Genomic DNA, 18019 nt, shown 5'->3' with positions numbered 1-18019 from the left:
ATGGGTACTTTAAGAATTCTGAGTTTTGGGGCGCTTGGGTGGCTCAGTCGGTTAAGCGTCTTGACTTCGGCTCAGGTCATGATCTCATGGTTTGTGAGTTCAAGCCCCTCGTCGGGCTTTGTGCTAAACAGCTCACAGCCTGGAGCCTGCTTTGGATTCTGTGTCTGTGCCATCATGCTCATGCTCTGTGTCCCTCTGTCTCTCAATAATAAATAAACATGAAAAAAATTAAAAAACATTCTGAGTTTCAGGTACTATTTAACTTTAACTAGATATATTCCATTCCTATCATATTTAAAATTAGTGTGACTCAACTTCCAGTCTTGGCAGTGGCACACTAGGTGATTTGTACTCACCTTTCCCCCAAATAGAACTAGAAAAGTTGGACCACGTATATTTATTTTAAAAACAATAACAGAAACCTACTTGAAGGCATTGGAATGTAAACAAGATGGAAAAGAATTACTGGCCTAGGAATGTGAGCCTGGCTTTTGAGTATGCTTTTCTTCTGGGAGCCTTTGCCAGTCTTGTTGTAATGGCTGAGAGCACTTCTAGTAGCCTCACAAGGGCACAGGGATTGGAGTCTAGTATTCACCACTGTGGGGGTGAACTCACTGTGGTTCAGGTCCCCAGAGGGCTATAGTCTAGGGTAAACCACTAGAAGATAAGCTCTCACTGTGATTGCAACCCAACTTCATATCATATCAGTCCTGAAATTAAATTGAAGTGATCCTGGATTGGTAGTTAAATTAAAATTAAATCCTCTTTGAAAGAGGATCTTCTAGAGAAGATCATCTAAGGACTTTATTTTTTTCAAAAGCCCAGATACACTAACTAGGTCACAATAAAAAACATGCATAGGAAAAGGCAAGAGATACGAATAAGTTCAGCATAAGCAGTGGACAATGGAAACAAAATCACAGCAGCTCCGGATATTGGAATTGTCAGACATAGCTTGGAAATAACCATGCTGACAAGGAAAAAGACAAGATTGAAAATTTTAACTGGAAACTAAAAAAAACTATTTTAAAAATGAAAATCCTAGAAGTGAAAAATTATAATTACCAAAACTAAGAACTCAGTGGATCTGTCTTATGGATCATAAGACAGAGTTGAGAATCAATGAACTTTTATAGGTAAGCTAGGAGAAAATATACAGAAGGAAGCATGGAGAGACAAATATGAAAAAAAAAATACAGAAAAGAGGTGGAGGATGAAGTAAGTTTAAAATATTCAATAAGAAACCTCAAAGGGGAGAAAAGAAGTAATGCAATTAAACAAATATTAGAAAGGATTATCGTTGAGACCTTCATAAAATTGATGAAAGACATCAAGGCAGAGATTCAATAAGCTCTTGTGCCCTAAAGAATAAATCTACAACGTGAGTAAAGATTTAATATTATACTTGGACCATGAAGAGACTTAGGCCTGCCTGAAAATCTGACCTTGGGTCTGTCTTCTCATAGTAACTTGATGGAAATGTGTGGAGTTAAGACAAACATTGAATGTTATTGCTACAGGTTAGTCTCTTAAACTTACTGTGAAACCCCATCTGTAGTATTGCACCTGGACTGAACCGTGAGTTGGTGCAGTATTGGCCTTACATCTATCCAAAGTGAACGATACGAGACTGGCAGGAAACCAGGGCAGTCTCTGTCCAGAACCACATGCGCCTTAACTGTCCTTGGCAGCCGTGTGAGCTCTGTGTGTATTGTTCGGGAGAGATGGAAGTAGCTATGCATGTGAATAGTTACTTGGCCTCCTGATGAGTGAGGGATGTTGTGCATGCTGAATTTCCTGTCCCGTACACCTCTGTGAAACTAACTAACCTAGTGCAAGATTACAGCTAATTGTGTCTCATCCTGTGACCCCTGCTGGTGTTGGACAGTCACACTTTGACATGTCATAATAAAACTGTTGAAAATAAAATGCAAAGGGAAATTATTGAAATAAGACAAAGTACTCTTTTCAGAAAGCCAACAATTAGACTGACAACCAACTTCTCATTAAGCAATAGAAACCAGAGGTAGTGGAACCAGGTCTTCACTGTGTAAAGGGAAATAAATACCTGCCAATCTCAATTTCTCAATTCAGTGAAAATCTCTCCAGACACAAGTAAAATAAAGACACTTTTAGATAAATAAATAGGAAGAATTTGCTACCAGTAGACTTACACTAAAGAAAACCTGAAAGGATCTTTTTAAGGCAGAAGGAAAAGATGCAGAAGACAAAGATAAAGGTCGGAGATGCAGAAAGGAATGGAAAAAGGTGAAGGAATAGAAATGGTGAAAAGGAAGAGAAGTGGTAATACTCAGTAAATCTAAATGCGTATTGACTATATAAAGCAATGATGCCTTGTTATTAAAGCCAATAAGCACATAGAATTAAATATTTGACAGTAATAACATAAGGCAGAAGGATAAATGTAATTAGGGTGTTCTCAGGTCTTTGCCTTGTCAGGGAAGGAGTTAAAAAAAAAAAAGCTAATTAATACTAGACTGAAGAGGTTGCATATTGTAGTTTATAGGATAAGCTTTAAGTACGTTCTTGTGGGGCTGGTTTAGTGGTGATGAATTCCTTCAGGTTTTGTTTGTTTAGGAAGACATTTATCTCTCCTTCTATTCTGAATGACGGACTTGCTGGATAAAGGATTCTCGGCTGCATATTTTTTCGGTTTATCACATTGAAGATTTCCTGCCATCCCTTTCTGGCCTGCCAAGTTTCAGTAGATAGGTCTGCCACTAGTCTTATGGGTCTCCCTTTGTAGGTTAGAGCCTGTTTATCCCTAGCTGCTTTCAAAATTTTCTATTTATCCTTGTATTTTGCCAGTTTCACTAGACATGTCGTGCAGAAGATCGATTCAAGTTACATCTGAAGGGAGTTCTCTGTGCCTCTTGGATTTCAATGCACTTTTCCTTCCCCAGACCAGGGAAGTTCTCAGCTATGATTTGTTCAAGTACACCTTCAGCCCCTCTCTCTCTCTCTCTTCCTCTTCTGGAATTCCTATTATACGGCTATTGTTCCGTTTGATTGCATCACTTAGTTCTCTAATTCTCCCCTCATACTCCTGGATTTTTTAATCTTTTTCTCAGCTTCCTCTTTTTCTATAATTTTATCTTCTAATTCACCTATTCTCTCCTCTGCCTCTTCAATCCGTGCTGTGGTCGCCTCCATTTTATTTTGCACCTCATTTATAACATTTTTAAGCTCCTCATGACTATTTCTTAGTCCCTTGATCTCTGTAGCAATAGATTCTCTGCTGTCCTCTATACTTTTTACAAGCCCAGCGATTAATTTCATGACTATTATTCTAAATTCTTGTTCCGTTATATTGCTTAAATCGTTTTTGATCAATTCGTTAGCTGTTGCTACTTCCTGGAGTTTCTTTTGAGAATTCTTCCATTTTGTCATTTTGTGTACTCCCTGAGGTGGCGCAGAACTGTGGGGCGCTTCCCCCGTGCTGTCTGGAGTAACTTGTGTTGGTGGGTGGGGCCACAGTCAGACCTGCTGTCTGTCCCCAGCCCACCGATGGGGCCACAGTCAGACTGGTATGTACCTTATCTTCCCTTCTTCCAGGGGCAGGACCCACTGTGGAGTGGTGTGGCCCCTGTCTGGGCTACTTGCACACTGCCAGGCTTGTGGTGCTGCCTCGATGGGATCTGGCGTATTAGCCGGGGTGGATCCACAAGGTGCACAGGGAGGGGCAGGCTCACCTCGCTTTGCTGTTGGTGGTCCCCTGCGGGAGGGGCCCTGCAGCACCGGGAGGGAGGCTGACTCGTCGGAGGGATAGATCCACAGGAGCACAGCGTTGGGTGCGTGGTGCAAGCAAGTTCGGTGATGGGAACTGGTTCCCTTTGGGATTTCGGCTGGGGGATGGGCGAGGGAGATGGCACTGGCCAGCGCCTTTGTTCCCTGCAGAGCTGAGCTCTGTCATCCGGGGCTCAACACCTCTCCCTCCTGATGTCCTCTTGCCCTCCTGCTCTCCGAGCAGAGCTGTTGACTTATAACAGCAGGTTGTTAAGACCTGCTGGCTGTCAGAACTTATGCAAGCTGGCCCCTCTGCTTTTGCACGTCAGACTCGGGGGTTCGGTGTTGCCGGACGGGCTGCCCCTCCACTACCCCGGCTCCCTCCTGCCAGTCTGTGTAGCGCACACCGCCTCTGTGCCCTTCCTACCCTCTTCCGTGGGCGTCTTGTCTACGCTTGGCTCCGGAGAGTCCGATCTGCTAGTCTCTGGCAGTTTTCTGGGTTATTTAGGCAGATGTGGGTGGAATCTAAGTGATCAGCAGGACGAGGTGAGCCCAGCGTCCTCCTACCCCGCCATCTTCCCTCCTATAAATGTGCCTCTCTGAAGTCAGGTTGAGTAATACAGGAAAGTGATGGGAAGGTACTTGAGGTTAGAACCATCTCAGAATGAAGATCCTTCCGGTGGGCTCCTGCAGGTACTTGCACAGCCCCGCCATCTCTGCATACTTGTCCTCATGTGGGCCGCCATTTTGAAAAATCTCCTTTAAGTTTTTAAAGTGTGCTACCTAGACCAGAAAAGTTCTGTAACTCACTTCGTTTTCAGTCCAGATTTATTTTAAGTTTGATTTAATAGCCACTTTGATTAGGCACAAAAAATAACTTTGTTTCGGGGCGCCTGGGTGGCGCAGTCGGTTAAGCGTCCGACTTCAGCCAGGTCACGATCTCGCGGTCCGGGAGTTCGAGCCCCGCCTTGGGCTCTGGGCTGATGGCTCAGAGCCTGGAGCCTGTTTCTGATTCTGTGTCTCCCTCTCTCTCTGCCCCTCCCCCGTTCATGCTCTGTCTCTCTCTGTCCCAAAAATAAATAAACGTTGAAAAAAAAAATTTAAAAAAAAAAAAAGAAAAAAAATAACTTTGTTTCCTTATTTTAGATGAGGCAGAAAGTGTGAGAGACTCTTGTTTATTTATTCAACAGATATTTATTATGTGCAGTCACAGTTCTAGATAGGGAAGATAAATTTGAACAAGACTGTAAGAGAAATTCTGGCCCTCTTAGGAGACTTAAAATTTTATGTGCCGGAGGAGACAAAAAACAAAATAAATAAGTTATTATATTAGAAGGTGACAAATGACTGGGAGAAAAACCAAGTGGGAGGCTGGGTCAGAGAGGCCTGGGAGAGGGAGTTGTAGTTCTCAGCGGTGGCAACAGAATTGCCTGAGTAGCTGAAGTAGAGCAAAGACTAGGACATGAAGATGTAATCCACATTTAAATGTGGAAGAGTATTTCAGGTGGAGTAAACAGTTCAGAGGCATGGAAGTTCAGAAAGTGATGACTGTTCAGGGAACAGAAAGAAGACAAGCATTGCCTCACTGCAGTGAGCTGGCTGGGGAGCAGTCTATTTCAGAGTGGTGAAGAAGAACCATTTCAACAGAGCACTGTTTACCAAAGCCCGGACTTTGGCTTTTACCGGTTGTGAGTTGGGAGCCATTGTAAGATTTTGAGCAAAGAAATGATACAATCTGACTTAACGTTTTTAAAAATTGGTTTGGCTATATTCTAGAGAATAGACTATGAGGTGTCAGGAATGGAGGCAGGAAGGCTGTTGGCAATTCCAGGTAAGGTCAAATAGTGGTATGCTAATGAGAAGCAGTCAGATCCTGTACATATTTTGAATGTGGAGCCAATAAATGTCACATGGAGAGTGAAAGAGAAAAAGTGTAGGATGACACTGAGTTTTGTTTTTCCCCCCAGTAACTTTAAGAGTGGAGTTGCCAGTAATTGAGGAGAAGGCCACCAGAGGAAGTGTCTTAGAGGAGAATAGACTGGCTGGGTTTAAGTTACTAAAAATACCAAGTGGAGATGCTAAGTTTGAGATGTATTTGCCTTATAAGTATATAAGGTAAATATACCCGGTATATACTTGGTATATAAGTAAATATACCAAGTTTGGAGTTCACAGCAGATTGTGGGGCCAGAGATAGAAATTGGTAGCTGTCAGCATATGACGTTTAAGCCAAGAAATTGGGTGTATCTCCACAAGGGAGTGTAATTAGAGATTGGAAGTAGTGTGAATACCGTATTTTGGAGGGCACTTTAGTGTTCAGTGATTGAAGCAATGAGGAGGAGTCAACAAAGACTTAGAGTAGTTATTGGGATGCCTGGGTGACTCAGCTGGTGAGGTATCTGCCTTCGACTCAGGTCATGATTTCATGGTTCATGAGTTTGAGCCCCACATCGGGCTCTCTGCTGTGCACACAGAGTGCGCTTCAGATCCTCTGTCCCCTGCCCCTCTGCTGTGCGCTCGCACGCACTCTCTCTCTCTCTCTCTCTCTCAAAAATAGAAAGAAATAAGGAAGGAAAGAAAGAGTAACTATGTATAGTCTCTCTTGATTGGAGAATGGTTTTAAGAAAAAAAAAAGGGAAGAAATTGGAGGTAATGAAATACAGAGAGCTGCTTTGGGGTGTAATAAAATAATGCCATGTTTAATCTCACCTAGATTACTTACTTTTTAAAAATATGAAATATCTGTCTCTAAAAAGGCCAAACATTTCCTTGTCTTTCTGTGCCTTAATTCCTTCTGCCTGATTTTGATCAAAAGAAAGAGATCAATTTAAGGACACCTACAAAATAGTTGAACTTTGAAAGTATTTTTACGTTTTGGACAAGTACAAGTAGTTTATCAATTTACTGTATGAACTAAAATGACCTAAAACTCTTCAATTAAGATAATACAAAAATTGCACATGCTTTTCTGTTATTTATGGCAGTAATTTAGTAATAGAGAGGGGATTGAAATTAACAATGAGGATAGAGGGAAAGGCATAAATACAAATTAGATACATTCTTTTAGGACAGTATCTCAGTCTTTTTATTTTATTTTTTTTCTGTATTTTATTTTTTTTCTGTAATTTTTTTTAATGTTTTTATTTTTGAGAGAGAGAAAGAAAAAGAAAGTCAGCGTGCGAGCAGGGGAGGGGCAGAGAGAGAGGGAGAGACAGATTCTGAAGCAGGCTCCAGGCTCTGAGCTGTCAGCACAGAGCCCGATGCGGGGCTGGAACTCATGAACTGCAAGATCATGACCTGAGCCAAGTCATACGCTTAACTGAGCCACCCAAGTGCCCCAATATCTCAGTCTTATAAAAATTTGAGATAGTTTACTGCAGATTAAATTTCTGTTTAGCCTTGTTTTTTCTTATAACACACATATATATATGCATGTATGTATGTATATGTATACATATGTATGCATGTATGTATGCATGTATGTATATATAAATAGGCCACTTCTGGATAAAAATGAACCAGTGATTCCAAGCCTTGTTTTGAACAGTCAGCCACGATCCTATATAATGCCCATTCTTTTTATTTCTACTGACCTTTGTATAATCTGGAAAGAATTTTCTACACCTCCCTTTTTTAAGATACTGGTCAATTTTATTGTAGCATTTATTACATCCCTTCTCCTTTATTTCACAGTGCTATGGGAGTTAACAGCAAGCATGCTTCTTCCCCCCCTTCTTGTTTGCTGTGTGGTCTGTCAGTTTTGCTTTAGGATTTACACTTTTTACTTTTAATTAGTCTTGTTTAAAGACAGAATATTTCTTTTTTTTTTTTTTAATTTTTTTAATGTTTATTTTTGAGAGAGAGAGAGCCGTGCGTGCATTAGCGGGGGAGGGCCAGAGGGAGAGGGAGACACAGAATCTGAAGCTGGCTAAGGTGTCAGCACAGAGCCCGACACAGGGCTCAAATTCACGAACCGCAAGATCATGACCTGAGCCAAAGTCAGGTGCTTAAGTGACTGACTGCTTAAGTGACTGAACCACCCAGGTGCCCCAAGACAGAATAGTTCTAATGTTGTTTCTTTTAATCTGAGAGACAATGCTTTGTCCTTTGTCTGTTTGTCTTCCTTGCTGTATTTTCCCTGTGTCTAAAAGCACTTTTACTCAGTCACTTTTGGGGTTGCTGACCGATTCTTCTGTCCTTTGTTCCTTAGTTTTGTCTTGCAAAAGTGGTGACTCTGGCATTTTTACTAAAATGCAGAAGTCTCAAGTATATTTAATTTTCAAAGGAATTTTAAGATGTTTCATTTGAACTCTAGTGAAAATACTTTTTTTTAGGAGAATTTTTAAATTGCAGCTTAGGTCTTCTCAAGAATAGAAATGGTAATGATTATCTTATTCTAATGAAGAATGCAGAATTGTTTATTTTATATTTGTTTTTAGTTTATTATTTTAATTCACTTGCAGACATTTTAACAAGAAAACCTCAGTAGTTTAGAGTTACTGACATAAAGATGTTCTATTATTATCAAATTACTGGGATTTTTCCTCCCAGGTCTAAATCTTATTACTTGCATTGCCTAATTCAGTATTAATTTTCATGACATTTAAAAAATATGAATTTGTGAGAAATAACTATTAGGAATAACACAGATCATTTTGCCTTTATTTAGGCTTTGGAATTTAATTTCCTCAGCGGTCATTTTTTAAATATAAATGAGGAGAACTTGATTGATCGAATGTTTAACTTGCTGTAATGAAAGAACTTTAGTATCCACTTATTTGAAGAAGCAATTGTAAATTCTGAAACTGTGTATTTGAGTGTACTGTATCCATATAGGATTGCACATCCAAGTATATTACATGTGAATGATTATACAGTCTTTGAAATAAATGCGGTTTGCTGCATTTCCGTAGGTAGCAGCCAACTTTATACTTTCGAATATAGAGAATCAAGGAGCTTAGTAGGCTGTCATTTCAGTTCATTTTCTGACTCTACTTCTTTGAAAAGTACCCCATAATTTATTTGGTCCTGTGTGCAGATGTAATAAAATTTGCTGATTTTTCTTGGAAATAGCCATTATCTAGATTAATAAAGCCCATTTGGTAATCAAGTCTATGTCAGATCTATTTTCAACCTTTCTTTCTGAAATATACTATTTATTCACAATTTTTGGCAGGCATTAATATGGACTAACATCAGTTTTGTTTCCTCCCTTCCTCCTTCCCTTTCTTCCTTCCTTCCTTTGACATCTCTAAATCCTTAAAGGAGTGGTTATACCTAAAAGGCAGTAGTGATATGGTCAGAATAATTCATTAACTAAATAATTATCTTTAACTAATTTAGAGTTCATTTAGAGAAAAATGTTTGCAATTTTAAGAGTGTGGGGGTCAATGTGAATTTCCTTGGCAAGCGTTTTGCTGGAGTATATCATCTTGGAACGTTATCTCTTAGGATTTTTACTATATATTATTGTAGTTCATTACTCAAAGAAACAATTAGAAATGAATACATGTGGGGTGCCTGGGTGACTCAGTCGGTTAAGTGCTCAACTCTTGATTTTGGCTCAGGTCATGATCTCATGGTTCCTGAGGTCAAGCCTCATATTGGACTCTGGGCTGACAGCATGGAGCCTACTTGGGATTCTCTCTCTCCCCTTCACTCTGCCCCACCCCTGCTCATGCATGCTCACCCACTCTGTCTCTCTGTCAAAAATAAACATTAAAAAAAAAAAAAAAGAAATGAATACATATATACTTTAGAGAATTTATAAAAAACAAAAAATAGGAAAAAATGTCTATTGCGACTTTTTCCCAGAAATAACCAATAGTAACATTTTAATGTAATTAATCTTCATGTTGTTTTCCTTTAATGGGTACTATTGTTTTTAATAAAATTGAGTATTTTATATATTACCATGTACTCTTTATTTTTTCTTCATGTCTTCTTTACCTTTTGCCTTTATCATTAACATTTCCCAGGTCTAAATGTATTTTGAAAAGAGTATTTCCAGTGACTGCATATTATTCTATTCTAAGGTTTTACCATAACTGGCATACCATTGTTTTGTTGAGGATATTAATGTTTACTTTTCACTACTATGAAACTTTACTACTTGGAGTACTTGCATTTTTTTTTTTTTTTTGCAGTAAATCTTTAAATTTTTAATTCGTTCTTTAGAAGAGAACCTTCAGGATTTGTCCATTTAAAGAAAATGAGTACCTTTAACACTTGATTAAAATTAGTTTGCCTCCCAGAAAAGTTTCCTTACATTGCTCTTTCACCAAGAAACGGGGTGCATGGAAACATGGGGTGTAATGCCAGTATCTTTGCCATCTTGAAAATATTTTGTTACGTAAGTACGTAATCATTTTTCATTAATTGTTTCCATAAGCAATTTTCTAAAACATTCTTTTGATTGTTACATATTATATACTTACATACTGAAAATTGTCTTTTTAATAGAAATTCTTGATTGAAAGGGAAATACCGTGCAATTGAGGTCTTGTTTTATAATCAGTCCTTTGACATTTTGGTGTTCGTAATTCAGGACTATTCCACTATCTCCCACACCCTACATCCTCTGTGAAAGTACTGCTATAAAGCTAAGATAAATTTGGGACAATACTATTTATTCTTGATTTCTGTTACATATTTTTTATCACCACTACTTTATTCAGAGAGTGTAGTTAGGTAAGGAGATTATGTGTGTTCTGTATCTGTGGATCCTTCTGTTGACATGACCCTTATTTAAAACTAGTGGAATAAAATATAAATTGACTCAAGAATGTAAATGACTGTTTCTGTTCTTAAATGATGATGATAACTATTTAAAGAGACACCATATTTTTGTTGGAAGCAGATACTAAGTCCATTGTAACTCCTGCTGAGATAGTAGGGTGCCCTTATCATTGTTTTATCAGTTCTGAATCACATCATACATACTTACCTAGTCTTGGGTCACCCATGCTAAATGGATATCTAATGGGAAAAGGCAATACTTGCAAAGGACACTTAACGCTTTCTCAGCTCTTCAAAAGTTATTAAAAAATGTATCCTCTATCCTCAGGAAAAGCATTGATTATTAAGGATGGATATTTTCTTTTGTGGCCAGAAACAACAGGAATCATAATGGAAGTTTCTGTAACTCTCAAATGAACGATGTCAGGACAAGGATTTTCCTAATTTCCCTCCCTTGAAACAAAGTCCAGCAAAACTTGGCTTGGGAATCTGTCAACTCTGTTATCACCCATACTATACAAAGTTATAGCCATAGTAGGTGAGAACATCTTTTTCAGTCATAAAATAAAATACATTTTTTATATTCTTATTTCTAATGAATAAGACTTTAATATAGTGAAACACTTTTTTGAAGTGTTTTTAACTAAAACCTTATATTCTTAAGGAATCTTCTTTTCTTTACCTAAATCTTTCATGATTCCTATTCATTAAAAATATTTGCTGAATAGGAGCACGTGGGTGGCTCAGTTGGTTCAGCATCTGACGTCGGCTTAGGTTATGATCTCATGGTTCGTAAGTTCGAGCCCCACGTTGGGCTCTGTGCTAACAGTCAGCTTGGAGTCCAGAGCCTGCTTCAGATTCTGTGTCCCCCTCTCTCTCTGCCCCTTCCCCACTTGTGCTCTCTTTCTCTCTCAAAAATAAATAAACATTAAAAAAAATAACATTAAAAAAATATTTGCTGAATAATATAGTACCTGTACTATTAATTATATTCATGTCTCTTATTCCCTGCTAACCTGTAAACTTGAAAAAAGGCATCCTACCGTATTGAACAACAGCATAGACTATACAGCCAGGCCACCTAGGTTCAATCAGATTTTCCACATAGTAGCTCTGTGACCTTACTCAAGTTCCTCAACTGTCCCTTGCTTCAATTTCCTCATCGTATTTAGAAAAATATTCTCTTAAGTAGGCTTCACACCCACTGTGGGCTTGAACTCTGATCCCGAGATTAAGAGTTGCACACTCTAATGACTGAGCCAGCCAGGCACCCCCCTCCTCATCTATAAAGTGCTGATGATAATAATAACCTATCTCTTAGGATTATTATAAAGTTAAAGTAAGTTAATGTACATAAAGAGTTTAGAATAGCTTTTGGCAGAGAGTAAGAGCTATATAAATGTTTGTTATTAGTGTCATTCATTTTTAATTATCCTTAGCACTAAGCAAATTGCTTGCACGTAATGTGTAATTAGTATATGATTTTTGTAATGAATGATACATTCTCTCAGGCTTGTCCTTTATCTTGCTTGTTGCATAATTAATTAAATACTAATTTTGGAACCAAAGAAATGTTGGAGTAGAGGTGGGAGATAACTTCTGACATCTATTAGACTCCCTTGAAACTCAGTGGTAATATCAAGATTACATCAGTTTAAGAAAACTAGTTTTCCTGACCTCAGCATTCATGGGTACCTTTATAATTATTTCATAATTACCAGTCTTCCCCTTGGGATAACTTTCAGGCTTTTGCTAATTTTCAAAGCAATGAAAATTTTAAAGTACATGGGACTATACAAAAGTTGGTATTTATTATTAGCTTAATATTTTGTTAGATTTATAGCCTGTTCTTCCTTCCCTTTCAACATTGCTACTATTTTACAATTTTGTCTTCTTTCAAAAAGATTTAACATATTTATTTTTCCAATTCATATGTTTTTATCTAAGAGATAGGCATCCCTCTCTGACTTAGTAAACACTGTGTATAAAGCAGCAGATTGCACAAAACTAAAGCACATGTAAAAAGCCATTCTGCTTTCTAATGAAAGTGCAGAATGCATCTATAATAAAATTTATTTATACCAGTGATGCTCAAACCTGACTGATTATCAGAATCACCTTGGGGGTCTTAAAAATACACACACACACACACACACACACACACAAAACAAAACAAAACATATGTATTCTTAGACCCATGAAGCCCTATTTAGGAGAAGGAAGAAAGCATGGTAGAGATTTGTATTAAAAACTTCCCCAGGCCTTCTTAGAAAATTATATGAATATTCAGGTTTGGGAACAGATGATTTATGTTACCACTGGAAAGAGATTTGTTAGACATAGTAACCAAGAGGCAGAAATAGCATCTGCTAACAAGGTAATAATTATAATTATGAATATCTAATATCTGTTGGATTTTGCTACTCCATTATCCCCTTGGGAAGAGACAAATAAAAGATAATAGTCTTTTTTCTTTTCTTTAATTAAAAAAAACACCAGTCTTTAATACATATTAACTTCCCACACTTCTAAGCTATTTCTGATCCTGAATTCTTCAACGAACATGGAGAAGACAACACAAGAGCTTCTTTTTCTTTCTTCTCTTCTTTCTTCATTTCTGTTTCTCTTTTTCCTTTTATCTTTCCTTTCCTTTCTTCTTTTCTCTAGCTGGATGATTTATAACACTTTAGAAAATTTTCCTGACTGGAAGAGGGCCAATGTGAATGAACTCTTGTCTTGGGCGTGGAAGGAAAGAAGATTCTGAGCGTGGACCCTGATTTCCAGGAAGACTGTGGCTCACATCTCCTAAGTGCTCCACTCTTCCCTTAGTGTCCAGACTAGAGTGGGGTGGGAAAGTAGAAAAGAGAGTAATCAAGAAGGTGGTGGAAACCTGAAGCAAAGCTGTAATTTATTTATTCTCTAAGTAAATTTCATTAAGTGTAAATATTCCTTAACCTTAATGTCCACTACCGTATGGACAGCTTCTGTGAAAACATTTGTTGCATTAGGTATTTTATGGTGAATATTGTAATGCAGTCAACAAAATATCATTTAGCAGGTCTGCTAATCAGCATTTTAAATATATCATTATTGTTAATTTTTATGTACTGTAATGGAATTTGACCTACATTAGAATGGTTTTTACAATTTTTCTCATTAAACAATTTTTTTGAAATAGTGTTTGTCCTTCTAAAGTATGCCAATTTTGAAACATAGAATTGACAGAAAGCTTTAAGCTACTTGGTTTTTGGTTTTTTTTGTTTTACCTTGTATAAGAGAAAAAAATATTAATTTGAGAGTGCATTCTGAATTATGCCATTAACCTATAAATTAAAACCTATAAAGGGGTGCCTGGGTGGCTCAGTTGGTTAAGCATATGACTTTGGCTCAGGTCGTGATCTCACAGTTTGTAAGTTCGAGCCCTCCATCTGGCTCGGTGCTGTCAGCACAGAGCCTGCTTCGGATCCTCTGCCCCCCACCCCCAACCCCTCCCCTGCTCACGCTCTCTCAAAAATAAATAAACATGAAAAAATATGTATACGAATAGTTTTTTCAGTAATACCCCACCACACTTAAAATTGTCTAAAATATTTTGAGATGGGAAGAGATTAACTTTGGTTTCTAAGTGTTTATCTTTGGATAGTTCCTACCACATTTCTATATTAGAAGTAGTAGAAGGCCAGAGAGTGAATATTGAATATCATTTCCTTGACTTAAAAGTTTTTAATGAACACTACTTAAGTTGGTTTTATATGCTAAAATGTATGTATGAAATACCATGATTATTTATTTTCTAGTTGAATAAAAATATACTTAGTTATTACTCAAAGCAGAATGAACCAAGGACAGGAATCGTTTAAGAGAAAAGTGTTTCCTGCTAATTCAAACTTGCATACTATCTGAGGAAAAGAAATATATGCTTGTATTTTACTTCTCTAGTCTCACATTAATTCCTGTTGTTCTCATGACAGCTCTCTGTTGATGTGATCACTCCAGGGTTTTGTGCGTTTCAGATCTCCCTTATTTCCACTATTTCTTAAATCCCATTTTATGTATTTTTTTCAAATAAACTATCAGAAGTTGGCGTTGGTATTTCCGGGATGGGAGAAAGTTATTACTGCTGAACATAGAAATAATTTGATGATATAGATTAAAGAAAAGTCAATCTATTATAATTACTGTAAAGAAGCTATTTCATTTTGGGGCTATGTTTATTAGTCTTGTTTTACTCTAGATAAGATTAACTTGGATAAAAGATTCTTTTTTTTTTTTAATTTTTTTTTAAACGTTTATTTATTTTGGGGACAGAGAGAGACAGAGCATGAATGGGGGAGAGGCAGAGAGAGAGGGAGACACAGAATCGGAAGCAGGCTCCAGGCTCTGAGCCATCAATCAGCCCAGAGCCCGACGCGGGGCTCGAACTCACGGTCTGTGAGATCGTGACCTGAGCTGAAGTCGGACGCTTAACCAACTGAGCCACCCAGGCGCCCCAAAGATTCTTTATTTGAACTGTGATAGCTAACCAAAAGGTAAAGATAAAGACAGATAATAAATCTGAAACATTTGATTTAAATGACCAGACTTTTTACACACTGTTGAGAATTAAATAGACAGTTTATCATGCTTATGTTTGTCTTCAGGTCTTTTTTGTTTTTAACTTTTAAAAAATGTTTTTATTTATTTTAATGAGTGAGAGAGAGTGCTCATGTGCGTGCGTGTCCGGGCACACAAGTGGGGAAGGGGCAGAGAGGGAGGCACAGAATCTGAAGCAGGGTCCAGGCTTTGAGCTGTTAAGACAGAGCCCAATGTGGCGCTCAGACTTGTGAACCATGACATCATGGCCTGAAGTCAGACGCTTACCCGACTAAACCACCCAGGTGGCCCCCATCTTTTTTTTCTTTTTAATGTTTAATTTTTGAGAGAGAGAGAGAGATGGAGTGGTAGAGAGAGAGAGAATGAATGAATGAATGAATGAATGAATGAATCTGAAGCAGGCTCCAGGCCCTGAGCTGTTAGCACAGAGCCCAAACAGGGCTTCAAACTCACAAACCATGAGATCATGTTCTGAGTCAAAGTTGGACTCTTAACTGACTGAACCACCCAAGCGTCCCTGTCTTCAAGGTCTTCAACTTTGTTAGAAGTTGGAAGCTTTCGGGATAGATTATATAGAAAGTAAATCTGACTTCAAGATTTAGTTCCTTCTTGTTAACTTACTGTTTTAAATCCTAAGTATCTAGAGCTGTGGCTTTGTGATACACCAAGTGTATCTTTGTGAGTTGCTCTGTAGAGATTGGGAAAGCAAGATAGTAGTAGTTGCCTTTGCTTACAGTGTTTTTTTATTTCTCACAACATTCCAAACTTTGGTTTATTTTAGGAGGCCCAAGAGTTTATCTTTTTATTTTTTATTAAAAACTTTTTAAAAATGTTTTTATTTATTTTTGAAGGAGAGAGAGAGATAGAGCATGAGTGGGGGAGGAGCAGAGAGAGAGGGAGACACAGAATTCGAAGCAGGCTCCAGGCTGTAAGCTGTCAGCACAGAGCCTGATGCGGGGCTCGAACCCACAAACTGAAGCCGAAGCCAGACGCTCAACCAACTGAGCCACCCAGGCGCCCCTTTATTTTTTATTTTAAATGTTTGTTTATTTTTGAGAGAGCACAGAGTGGAGGAAGGCAGAGAAAGGGAGACAGAGGATCCAAAGCAGGCTCCGCGCTGACTGCAGAGAGCCCAGTGTGAGGCTCAAACTCAGGAACACGAGATCGTGACTTGAGCTGAAGTCGGTTGCTTAACCAACTGAGCCACCCAGGTGCCCCTATCTTTTTATTTTAAAAAAATTGCTAAGAATTATTATATATCTTAGGGATTCTCATATAATATTATCACCTGATAAGTAAAAATTGAAATATTTTATTTCATGCCAGATTATCTAGATACCTTTGAATTATATAGCAGCCAAGGATAATTTAAGTTTCACAAGTTATACTCCTGTGCATTTTCCTACTGTTTTTTTTCTAAACAACAAATCTGTAATTCATGTGATAACCCTTGATGTTTACTAATAGAAAACTGTAATGGTTTGGATAAATCCAAAATGTCATTTAATAAGAATGGATAATGTGGGCATTTATATTTAAAAGCAGTTTTATTCTGTATTCTGAAAAGAGTAAAAGGCTAATTATGCTTCTCCCAATTAATAAGTTAGCCCTGCAGCTTCAAAATTCAGTAGAAGTCCTTGTTTTATGAGGAATATTTTCATTTTCTCAAAGTTTTCGGTTTTGTAAAGATTTAAGACTTTTTAATTCTAAGTTTTTTAAATTTCTCAGGATTTTTAAGATCTGAGAACTGTGTTTTCCTTTATTAGTGGAAAGGATGAGTTATTGTCAGCAAAACAAATTGTAGGATCCCTTCTAGGGATCTCAGTGGTCATTATTGTTAAGGGAAAGCCTGGTTACCCTGTAGATTTTTACACTCTCCATCAGAGTCCTCACCATGTTTAAAAATAAGGTTCAGTCTTTCTATAGTGAAGATGCAGAATGAAGAAAACTACATAATTTTGACCAGAGTTGAGATTGTTTTCTATGCATTAGGGGCATGCTTTTACTTACTTTTCCTTTTTATCTTCTGCTTTCCAAATCATCATTTTAGGGATATGAAGAAAAAAATCACTTCTCAAGGGTTATTTTGGTTTTTGGTTTTTGGTTTTTTGTTAAGTCTTTGTTTAACTCCAGTATTAACTTTACGCTCCCTCCCCCATTTGTTATAACTAACGGGGTGAAAGAGTTTTGTTTTTTGGTACTAGTAATAGTAAATAGTATTTGTTCTACTGGATGAGATTTATCAAAAACATAAGTTACTTTTAAGCTTGTGTATGTCTTGTGGGTTTTTTTTAGGTGTAAAGATTTGCATCAAGCTGAGTTATTGAGAGTGAAACTATTCGCTGTGAATAGGTGTGAATAAACCCTTAGGAAGAAATTCTCTCACCCAGTTTAGGTGCCATGCATGGTTCTACTATGTGATAGATAAGTGGCAATTACTTTTTAGAATAAGCATGAGGTTTTGGTTCTTTGCGTGAACATTTGCATTTGAATTATTCAATTTTCTCTTACGCTTGCTAAAATATACAAGTGATATATCAGAAGACTCAAAACCAATCAAAATAACCACAGTTTTCCCTCTGTGCCTGTTGTGATGCCTGACTGAGGATAAACTTAGCTTCTGCATTTAGGGCCTCTAGATCCAATTAGGTCTTACTCAGGAGGCCCGTAATGACTTTCTCTACTGTGGAGTGTTACATTTTTCTTCAGTAATAGAGAACTTTTAGAAAATAGAGAATTGAGAAAATTGACCTGTAATTGTAGCATGTAAACAGAACAGCAGTTAATGTTTTGATGTTTGTCCTTCCAGTCTTCGGCCTACATTTCTTAAATAGTTTTACATTATAAACATATCTTGTATTTAGCTTTTTACACTAGTTACATCTAAGCATTTTCTCTCTTTACATCATAATGTTAGTGGAAGGCATTTACATTTATTATG

The 18019-nt window shown here is 37.6% G+C and overlaps 1 protein-coding gene across 3 annotated transcripts in view; it reads left to right on the top strand.

The window, feature by feature from the left end:
• Positions 1-18019, top strand: part of COP1 (COP1 E3 ubiquitin ligase) — a 259690-nt gene that overhangs the window by 203743 nt on the left and 37928 nt on the right. The window lies entirely within an intron of this gene.

The sequence above is a fragment of the Prionailurus bengalensis genome, chromosome E4 (assembly GCF_016509475.1).
Source record: "Prionailurus bengalensis isolate Pbe53 chromosome E4, Fcat_Pben_1.1_paternal_pri, whole genome shotgun sequence".
NCBI lineage: Eukaryota > Metazoa > Chordata > Mammalia > Carnivora > Felidae > Prionailurus > Prionailurus bengalensis.
Note: the sequence above shows the minus strand (reverse complement) of the source record. Positions and strands in the feature narration are given on the sequence as shown.